The 9,683-nt window shown below is 46.1% G+C and overlaps 1 pseudogene; it reads left to right on the top strand.

Moving 5' to 3' along the window:
• Positions 1-8,570: 8,570 nt before the first annotated feature.
• Positions 8,571-9,455, top strand: LOC111168976 (store-operated calcium entry-associated regulatory factor pseudogene; annotated as a pseudogene).
• Positions 9,456-9,683: the final 228 nt, after the last annotated feature.

Here is a 9,683-nt window from a genome sequence, read left to right as displayed (position 1 = left end):
CCTTGTGAATATACTGAAAACATTGACTGTGTACTTTAAATGTTATATAGTTTAATGAAAACAATTAAAAGAACGGCATGCATACCCAGCACTTGTATTAGGACCCTTTTAGCTGCGGATAACAGAAATACAACCTCCACTAATTTAATCAGCAAGTTTACTGGCTCGTGAAACTTGGAGTCCAGAGGCAGAAGGAGCCTTCAGGATTCATTGATCCAGTAACTGAATGTTGGTTTCATGAATCCTGACTTGTTAAATCTCTCTGCTCGTAGCCCTCAGTGTCAGATTTTCTTCAGGCTGGTAGTAAGATATCTCACGTTACTCCGGGCATCACCTCACAAAGCGCCATCCAAGGCAGAAAAGAGAGCTCATCTTCTTGAAAGTTTTCTCTTAAGAAAGGGGAAACTTCCCCCAAAGCCCGCAGCAGACATGCCCTCACAGCTCACAGTCACAACTGGCTCATGTGCCCATCCTAAGGCAATCAAGGCAAACAGGAATAGGATTACTTTCAGACCACTGAGGTCCAGTCTGGATCTTGGGGTCCAGCAGTTGGCTGGGTGGGGAAGGAGTGGATATCGAACATAGGGAGAATTAGGAAAGAAGGGGGAAATGGATGCTTGATAGGAAACCAAGAGCTTAATTAAGTTATCTCAACAGAATATGACTGATTCAATTTTTATAAATTTGATTAACCTAATATTAATATATTTAATCAATGAACTAGAAAGAAGTGCATGGACAATGTGGAATCCAGTATTCTCTACAGAGATTTAAGATGTAATAGTACCAACCAAGGATGCATCATAACCTCCATCCTCACTGCAAGAGAATCTCCTGAGAGGTTCCATCTCCCAATAGCTGGAAATCCCCTAGCAAGAGACCTTAGCTACAGAATAAGAGGAACACTTTGGAACTACCTACGCGTGTCTCAACAGCACAAATGAGTTGATTTCTAATCATTCCTCTCTAAGAAAGGGTGATTTGCAGAATATTTCTCTCCTATTTATAAATGGAAAAATAGCTAACAAAAATAAAAATAAACACATTTTTAAAAAGTAGGCAAGGGAATTCCCTGGTGGTGCAGTGGTTAATAATCCGCCTGTCAATGCAGGGGACACAGATTCGAGTCCTGGTCCAGGAAGATCCCACATGCCGTGGAGCAACTAAGTCCATAAGCCACAACTACTGAGCCCACGTGCCACAACTACTGAAGCCCGCGTACCTAGAGCCCATGTTCTGCAACAAGAGAAGCCACCACAATGAGAAGCCTGCGCACCGCATCAAAGAGTAGCCCCCACTCGCCGCAACCAGAGAAAGCCCGCGTGCAGCAGCGAAGACCCAACGACCCAACACAGCCGAAAATAAATAAATACAAATAGGCAAAAGACTTGAATAGATGCTTCACAGAATAATATATACCAATGGCCAATAAGCATGTGCAGAAGTGCTTGACTTCAAAAGTCAACAGGGAAATGCCATTTCTAAAATTAAAAGCACTGAAAAGCCAAATGTTTGTGATGCTATAAAGCAGCTCAAAATGTCAAACATTGCTGGTGGGAGTGTAGAATGATATGTCCACTTTAGAGAACAGTTTGTTAGTTTCCTATAAAGTTAGCAATACCACTTCCATGACCCACCGATTCTTCTCCTAGTTATTAATCCACGGGAAATGAAAACATATGTCCACAGCGTTATTCAAGAATGTTCATAGCAGTCTTATTCATAATAGCCAAAAAGTAGAAACAACCCAAACGTCCCTCAACAGGACAATGGAGGAATAATTGCAGTGTATTCACACAATGAAATACCACTCAGTAAAAGACAGGAGTCACGACTGCTGCCTGCCCAGCATGGACGAATTTCACAGATAAGATGTTGAGTGAAAGATGCCAGACCCCCAAAAGTACATACTGTGTGGTTCCATTTATAAGATGTTCAAGAACAGGTACATCGAATTCATGGTGATAGAAATCAGAACAGTGATTGCCTACAGGGGTTAATCAGAAAGGAACACGAAAAACCTTCTGGGGTGATGGAAATGTTCTATATGCTGAGAAGTGTGTTCATTACACAGGTACACATTTATCCAAATTCACTTATTGGCACACCCAAGACTGGTACATTTCAGTGTATGTAAATTTGACTTCAATTAAAAGAAATGAAAAAGTTGAGAGCCAGAAGTTGTGACTGGAGGGAGGGTGTCTGGAGCCAAATGGGAAGAAGCAGGGGTTCAGGGCTCAAGAGTTTGCCTCTGATGTTCTGGGCCCTGGGGACATGCAGGGGTGTGTGGCTCAGCTTTTGCTGCATGTTCTGGGGACACTGTCTCCCGTTACCCTGCTGTGCAGCTTTGGTGGCTGAGTCAACCGAGCGTCCTGAAACACCTTGGAGAGTTTGTCTCTGAGGAGAGGCTCAGGTGGAGGCACAGCAGCCTCTGGGTCTCCCTGCCTCCGATCCTGAAGCAACCAAGCGTGGGAAGGAACATCCTGCACAGCCCCCGCTTTCCTGAGCAGAGCTGGACGGAGGCTTCTGAGAAATCTCATTTCAAGTGCCTGCTGCCCGCCCAGTCCTGCTCCATGATTTCTCACCGCTCTGCATGGGTGATGACTCAGTGCGGGGGAGGGAAACAGGAACAGCGCTCTGCCCGAGGAAGCCTGGGCTGCAGCTGGGCGAGGAGAAGCTGCCCATCCCTGCCGGGACTTGGGGTTTCCTCTCCTGATCTGTCTGCTGTCCATTCTGTCCAGGCAGGATGAAGGAACAGAAAGGGCTTGAACTTTGGGGACAGACTAAGCTGGGGCGGGGGGGGGGGCATCCTATTTAAGCCTCAGTTTCCTGTTCTGTAAAATAGGGTGGGGGTATCTTAGGACATTGGGTGATTTATTGAGGAAGAGCACTTAGGAAAAAGCTTTAAGGGGTGAGGGAAACAGGATAGGGAAGTGGGGAGCCAAGTGGGGAAGTGGCCACAGGTAAGGTCCAGCCTTAGCCTGATCCACTGTGGGCTGTGGGACTGATCATGTCACAAAGTTGTTACCCACTCCAGATGCATCCCCATGTCAGCATTGACTGTGCGGTGCTCTTGAAAGGACATAACCACCTGGTGAGGTTCCTGTCAACAGACGGCAATTCTCTGGAGAAGGGGGGTGGCTGTGAGCTCTTGGCAGTCAACGTGCTGGAGAGTGGACATGCTGGCCTGGCGACAGAGACCTACTGGTGCTGGGACCCCAACAGCAACTACTCTAGGGGTAAAATACCCGTTGCCCAGGGCTTTTGTGAGTTCACACAATAGGCAGTGAAGAAACAGTAACTATTTCTTAGCTGCGTGAGGAAGTGTACCTAGTACCATAAATGTGTACGCTCTGCCTACTGCAGAGTCAACATTTTTTAGGGATCAGGGCAGAGTGAGACCCCAATATCTATGTATCTAAGCATGAGCAATATAAAGAAACACTTAGCAGATGCGAACTATTGTATATAGGATGGATAAACAACAAGGTCCTACTGTACAGCACAGGGAACTATATTCAATATCCTCTGATAAACCATAATGGAAAAGACTATGAAAAAGAATGTGTGTATGTATATATATATATATATATGAATTACTTTGCTGTACAGCAGAAATTAACACAACATTGTAAATCAACTATACTTCAATACAATAAATTAAAAAAAAAAAAAAAAAGAAACACAACAGCCAGAAGTTGGCAGAGCAGCTGTGTCCTGAAGACCCCCTTTTATTCCTGGATCACAGGAAAGTTTGGGGTTCCCAAGGAAGGTAGCTGGAGCAGTGTGGGGGACCCTTTAGGGACCTGGGGCAGTGGCTGCCTACCATCTGGCCTTACTGCCTTGCCACATAATTTCGCCTTCCTTCCATGTACCTAGAAGATCTTCATGCACACCTACCTGAGCCTCTGGTCATCTGTATCAACTCCTCCCCTTAACATTTCTCTATTTTGTGCTTCTAAGAACTTGAGAATTGACCACTAGGTACCACCACCTGGTCCATCCAACCCAAGACTCTGCTTTTGATGGGGCTTTCCAGAAACAGTGAGCTGGAAATGTTCCTGGGATGTCCACATTTCCTCTAATAATGTACGTCATGGGAGGAAAGAACAGTGACTTCAGAGTCAGACACATCTGGGTTTCAATCCAGCTCTGCCATCTGATGGCTGTGTGCTCTTGATCAAGTTGCTTTACCTCTCTGAGCCTCAGATTCTCCCTCTGTAAAAATGTGTAAATTAATGTGCTTGCTCAGAACGGTGATTAGGAAGATTAAGAGCCTCATCACGTGAGGTGCTCAGCACATAGTAAGCCCTTGATAAACACTGACTCTTTGCCCCTTGTCTCCTCTGGAATGATGTTATGTATTTGGTCCTGTCACCCCTGGGGGAGCAGCTTTCCTACGTTGACCACCTGCACTAGGGGGTCTGGCTCGTTTAGCCTAATGAACTTCTTTACCCTCTGGGAAGAGGCCCTCATCCTGTCAGTTTCTGGCCCCAGTTCCAGGAACTGCCCCACAAAGCCTCAATTCTTTCCTCTCAGCTGTTTCTTGCATCTCCCAGGAGACTATCTCTTTTACGAGCACCATCTTTGTTCCCTCATCCGCACTTTCCTTGTAAAGATGGTTTGGCCAAGGTGGTGCCTTTGCCAGTAAGCTGTGTCTTTTGTTTGGAATCCTGGTAAGATGGTATGGAGCCCTAGTGGAATTTGCCATCACAGAGGAGGACTTGAAAGGGGCCAGTGGTCGGGTGCCTGAGCACCTGTTTCCTCCCTGTATTAGAGGTGCCTCTGCAGGTGAGGAGGGACTTCTAGGTCTAAAATGTCAGGACACAGACAGCAATATCCCAGCCTGACCTTGGGGTAGCTAACAACTAAAATGTGTCTTTTGACACAGTCTGGGGGTTCAGAGAAAGTGGGAGAGAGACCCAAGCATGGAGGGGCCCTGCCCTGAGTTCTGGGACTATCACATGCAGGCGGAGGGGATCTGGGTTCAAGTTCTGGCATGGCCACTTACCAGCTATGTGATGTAGGGCATTTTATTGAACCACTTTGTGCCTCAGTTTCTACTCCTATAAAATGGGTATGATAATGACAATGAGCCTTTTTCCCCAACACTGGCTTTTTAACTCCTTTACACATGTGCATCGTCACTTCTATAATAGCACCTGCTTTCCCTGGGGAGAAACCCCTGCACACCCAGGCCCTGTGTTTGGGAAAGATTGGCCTTAACCTCCAGGCTTTAAGTTGGGCATGTATTTCAGCCCTAGCCTATGAGCACATTCTACCCTCACACCCTCCTTGATAGTTCAGATATGGATGCTAGACCCCTGGGGGCTCAATGACACTCCAGGGCTTCTGTTGGAAGTTGAAAAAGGGAAGGTCTCTTTCCCCAGGGATTTCAGAGAGATTAGGGTTTCTGCTCGGAGCTGCTCATGGTCATTTTGCCTCCACAAAAGGAGAACATGATTGAGAAAGAAGCCGACACAGAGCCAGGAGATGAAGAGACAAAGGTTCTTTTTTTTTTTAAAGCATTTTTAAAAATTTGTTTATTTTTGGCTGTGTTGGGTCTTCATTGCTGCACACGGGCTTTCTCTTGCTGAGGTGAGCGGGGGCTACTCTTCATTGCGGTGCACGGGCTTCTCATTGTGGTGCTTCCCTTGTTGCGGAGCACAGGCTTTAGGCACGCGGGCTTCCATAGTTGTGGCACACGGGCTCAGTAGTTGTGGCTCACGGGCTCTAGAGCGCAGGCTCAGTAGTTGTGGTGCACGGACTCAGCTGCTCTGCAGCATATGAGATCTTCCCAGACCAGGGCTCGAATCCATGTCCCTTGCATTGGCAGGTGATTCTTAACCACCGTGCCATCAGGGAAGTCCCGAGACAAAGGTTCTTGGTAACATCCATTGAACGCCTGGATCCAGCTGGGCCTGAAGATCAACCTCAGGGTTTTTAATCACTGTTTTTTGCTAAAGCCAGTTTCTGCTGGGTTTTCTGTCCCTTGCAGCTGCAGAGTCCTTCAGCCATATTGTATATACAATAGTATTGTACATCCCTCTCTGGTTGTTTGGAGAATTAAGGGAGACAAGCCATGTGAGGCTCTTAGCACAGGTCCTGGCATGCAGTAGGCACTTAATAAATGCCCCTTTCTCCCAGGGCTTCAGTTTTCTCATCTGTCAGATGGGTGCATTAAACTATATCCTATCACTTGTTAGTGGAGGTAGAGACCCTGAAGGAGAAGTCTGGGCAGTTCTTTTTGTTTATTTTTTGTTTGTTTTTTTGCGGTATGCGGGCCTCTCACTGTTGTGGCCTCTCTCGTTGCGGAGCACAGACTCCGGATGCGCAGGCTCAGTGGCCATGGCTCACGGGCCTAGCCACTCTGTGGCATGTGGGATCTTCCCGGACCGGGGCACGAACCCGTGTCCTCTGCATCGGCAGGCGGACTCCCAACCACTGCGCCACCAGGGAAGCCCTGGGCAGTTCTTTTAAAGTAACAATGAAGCACTGTGGTAGGAAGAGCAATGGTCCCACACAATGTCCACATCCTAAACCCTGTACCTGAGAGTAAGTTATGTTATGTGGCAAAAGGGCTTTTGTAGATGTGATTTAATTAAGGATTTTGAGATGAAGAGATTCTTCTAGATTATCTGGGTGGGTGCAACCTAATCACACGAGTTCTTAAAAGAACGTAAGAATTAAGTCAGAGAGATGCAACATTGCTGACCTTGAAGACAGAGGAAAGGGGCCTTGAATCAAGGAATGTGGGCAGCCTCTAGAAGCTGGAAAAGTTAAAGGGATGAATTCCCCCTATATCCTCCAGGAAAAAATGCAGCCCTGCCAACACACTGATTTTAGTCCAGGGAGAACGGCGTCAGACTCCTAACCTCTAGAACTGTCAGATAATCCATTTGTGTTGTTTTTAGCCACTGAGTTTATGGTAATTTGTGTTAAAAAAGAGATAACAGGCCCAAAATGGAGTCACTTATACTAAGCTCCATGTCACCAAACTGAGATTTACTACCTAATTTAATTATAATTTCAGACTCTCCCAGGAATAGAATCTTAAACCAGTCAGGAATGACCTGGTCAGCACTACTGAACCTGCCTGATAGAAGCCTGTGCCCCCACTAAAGGAAGGTCACCTTGCATATCCAATTGCTTTGTGCTAGTATAACTTCCTCGTCCTGCTCCCTTCATAAAAGCCTTTCATTTTGTAGAGCTCCTCAGAGCCCCTTTCCGTCTGCTGGATGCGACACCACCTGGTTCATGAATCACTGAATGAAGGCAATAAGATCTTTAAAGTTTACTCAGGTGAATTTTGTTTTTTAATTTTGTAGCAGCAATGGGATCTGGAGGAAACTCCCAACAACTTTGGGGGCAACAAGAAACACAGGCAGTGGTACCCACAAATGCTTTTAGTTCTCTGCCTTTCTTGCCATTTCCAAGGGTTCTCCTTGGTTCAGAGCTATGTTCTTTGCATTGAGCCACTGATGTAATTGGCTTTCTAGCCCAGGGCAGGTCAGCTTGAGTTAGCAGACAGTTCTACTAGAATCCAAGACCCAAGCTCTTGGCCCAGTCCCTGGTTCCACTTTGGGAAATGCTGCTGGTTTAGTCCGCAGTGCCCCATTTGACTGGAATCCCAGTCCACAGTCCCCATTTGTTGGGGATGTGCTGGTTCAGTCCTTTCCCCGGTTCTACACTGGAATTGCTGGTGGTGCACACAAGGCCTTCTCTTGGCCAGTCCACAGTAACAGCTCTTTGGTTACTGCTGGTGTGTTAACATGCACAGGAGGGAAAGGCTATTTCTAATGGGAATCTCAGAAGCCAAAAGCTGCAACACTGGTGGACATGGACTGAGTACTTCAAAGCTGTTAGAGCACTCACCACCTAACTCCAGGACTCCTGTGTTAGAATACGTTGATCCCAGAATGGGTTAGAGTAACACTAGGTCACTCAACATCCTCAAGAAAATTTCCATGCAGCGAGGCACACTGTAAAACACCACACAATCCCCGACCTAGTGGGGATTGGGTCTCCAAGAGACCCAAAGCTTAGCTGAAGAAATGGGATCCTGAAATTCCCAAGAAATGAGCACACCTTCTGGCACACCCGCTTGTTTATGTCTAAGAACTGTGGTCCCAGGAGCTGTGGATACCCACAAAAATGGCAGAATCTTACCAAGACAACCTAGAATTATAATGGCCTTTATGAGGAATGTTCCAAGACAAGATCAATTAAGAAATGCACTTTAAAACAAGGGCTCCCAAATCAAACAAGCAGAATAGGCTACCTAATTTAGTTGTCATGCAGAAGCCTCCAGAGGGCTTCAAAACTACAAAATAGTTTCATCAGAAGAGTCATTGCCAAAAGCTAATGAAAAATTAAAGATGTAAGATGCACATAAAATAAAAGACTATGGCATAACTCATGCCACTCCCCTCCACCCCTCTTTATCTGTCATCTTCACCAAGCACCCTGGCCAAGGCTGGCGGGCTGGAAGTAGCCAGACGCTGCCCTCTCCTCAGCTTCCTTTCACTTCTGCTGACCGTGGGCCCTGCCCAGGGCTGGAACGACTTAGACAGAATATTGTTGTGGGATGTAAAAGCTCTTACCCTCCACTAGGACCGCTATACCACTTCTCGTGGGTTGGCTCCAATCCCACAGTGAAATGTATTGGAGGCATAGCTGGATGGGATGCTTATACCCGCAAATTCATACGGTGTCAGAACAAAGGGTGGGATGGTTATGATGTACAGTGGGAATGTAAGACTGATTTAGATATCAAGTACAAATTTGGAAAAACTGCCAGACTGTAAAAGCTATGAATCCTCTGAAGGTATATACTAAGAGGCTCCTATACCTTGGAGCATAACTTAGATCACATGGAACTTGGCCTGAAGAAATTGAGAGAGTCTAGGGAAAACCATGGCTTTAACTCTTTCTCTGATTATTATAAGTTGTACTCCCCAGATTCATGTGGCATCAGTGGACTGATTACCATCGCGGTGCTACTTGCTATTGACTTTGGAGTTTATATATTGTTCCTTAGTGATGGTCAAGATTCTCCTCCACCATATTCTGAGAATACTCCACATTCCCACCATTATCAGAGATTCACCAACTCAGCAGGAGCCCCTCCTGTGGGCTTTAAGGCTGAGTTCACAGGTCAACATGGTGCAACCTCTGGTTTTGGCAGTGCTTGCATGGACAGCAAGGAAATGAACATTCAGGACCAGGGTTCTGGACTGGCTTGGGAACTGGAGGAATATTAGAATATTTGGCAGCAATAGAGCAGCAACACCCTTCTCAGACTCATGGTACCACCCGTCTCACCCTCCCTCATACTCCAGCACGTGGAAGAGCCCTGCTTACCACTTCTTGGAGGCACAGGTAGCTCTTTGGCATATTCAAGCTCAGAGACCAGACCCAGAACAGCAGCAAGATATGGTGGTACTAGAAGATGATAAAGAAAAGAGTTGAAGTCAAACACTCGTTGCAAAATTTCTGATTTTTCATCACTTTCTTTTTAAAGCAGTGCTACCTGCTAACACCTGGGGAAAGGGAATATACAAAAGTTCTGTGGTGTTTTGTTCTGTAAAGATTTTTGTATTATTTGAGGCTAAGAGGTGATATATGACAAAATGCTTATGTAGAGAATTATATGTTTGTGTAACATGCAGAGGTATATTACA

The sequence above is a fragment of the Delphinapterus leucas genome, chromosome 10 (genome assembly GCF_059928025.1).
Source record: "Delphinapterus leucas isolate spDelLeu-1000000601 "Yukka" chromosome 10, BTC_Dleu_Yukka2, whole genome shotgun sequence".
NCBI lineage: Eukaryota > Metazoa > Chordata > Mammalia > Artiodactyla > Monodontidae > Delphinapterus > Delphinapterus leucas.
Note: the sequence above shows the minus strand (reverse complement) of the source record. Positions and strands in the feature narration are given on the sequence as shown.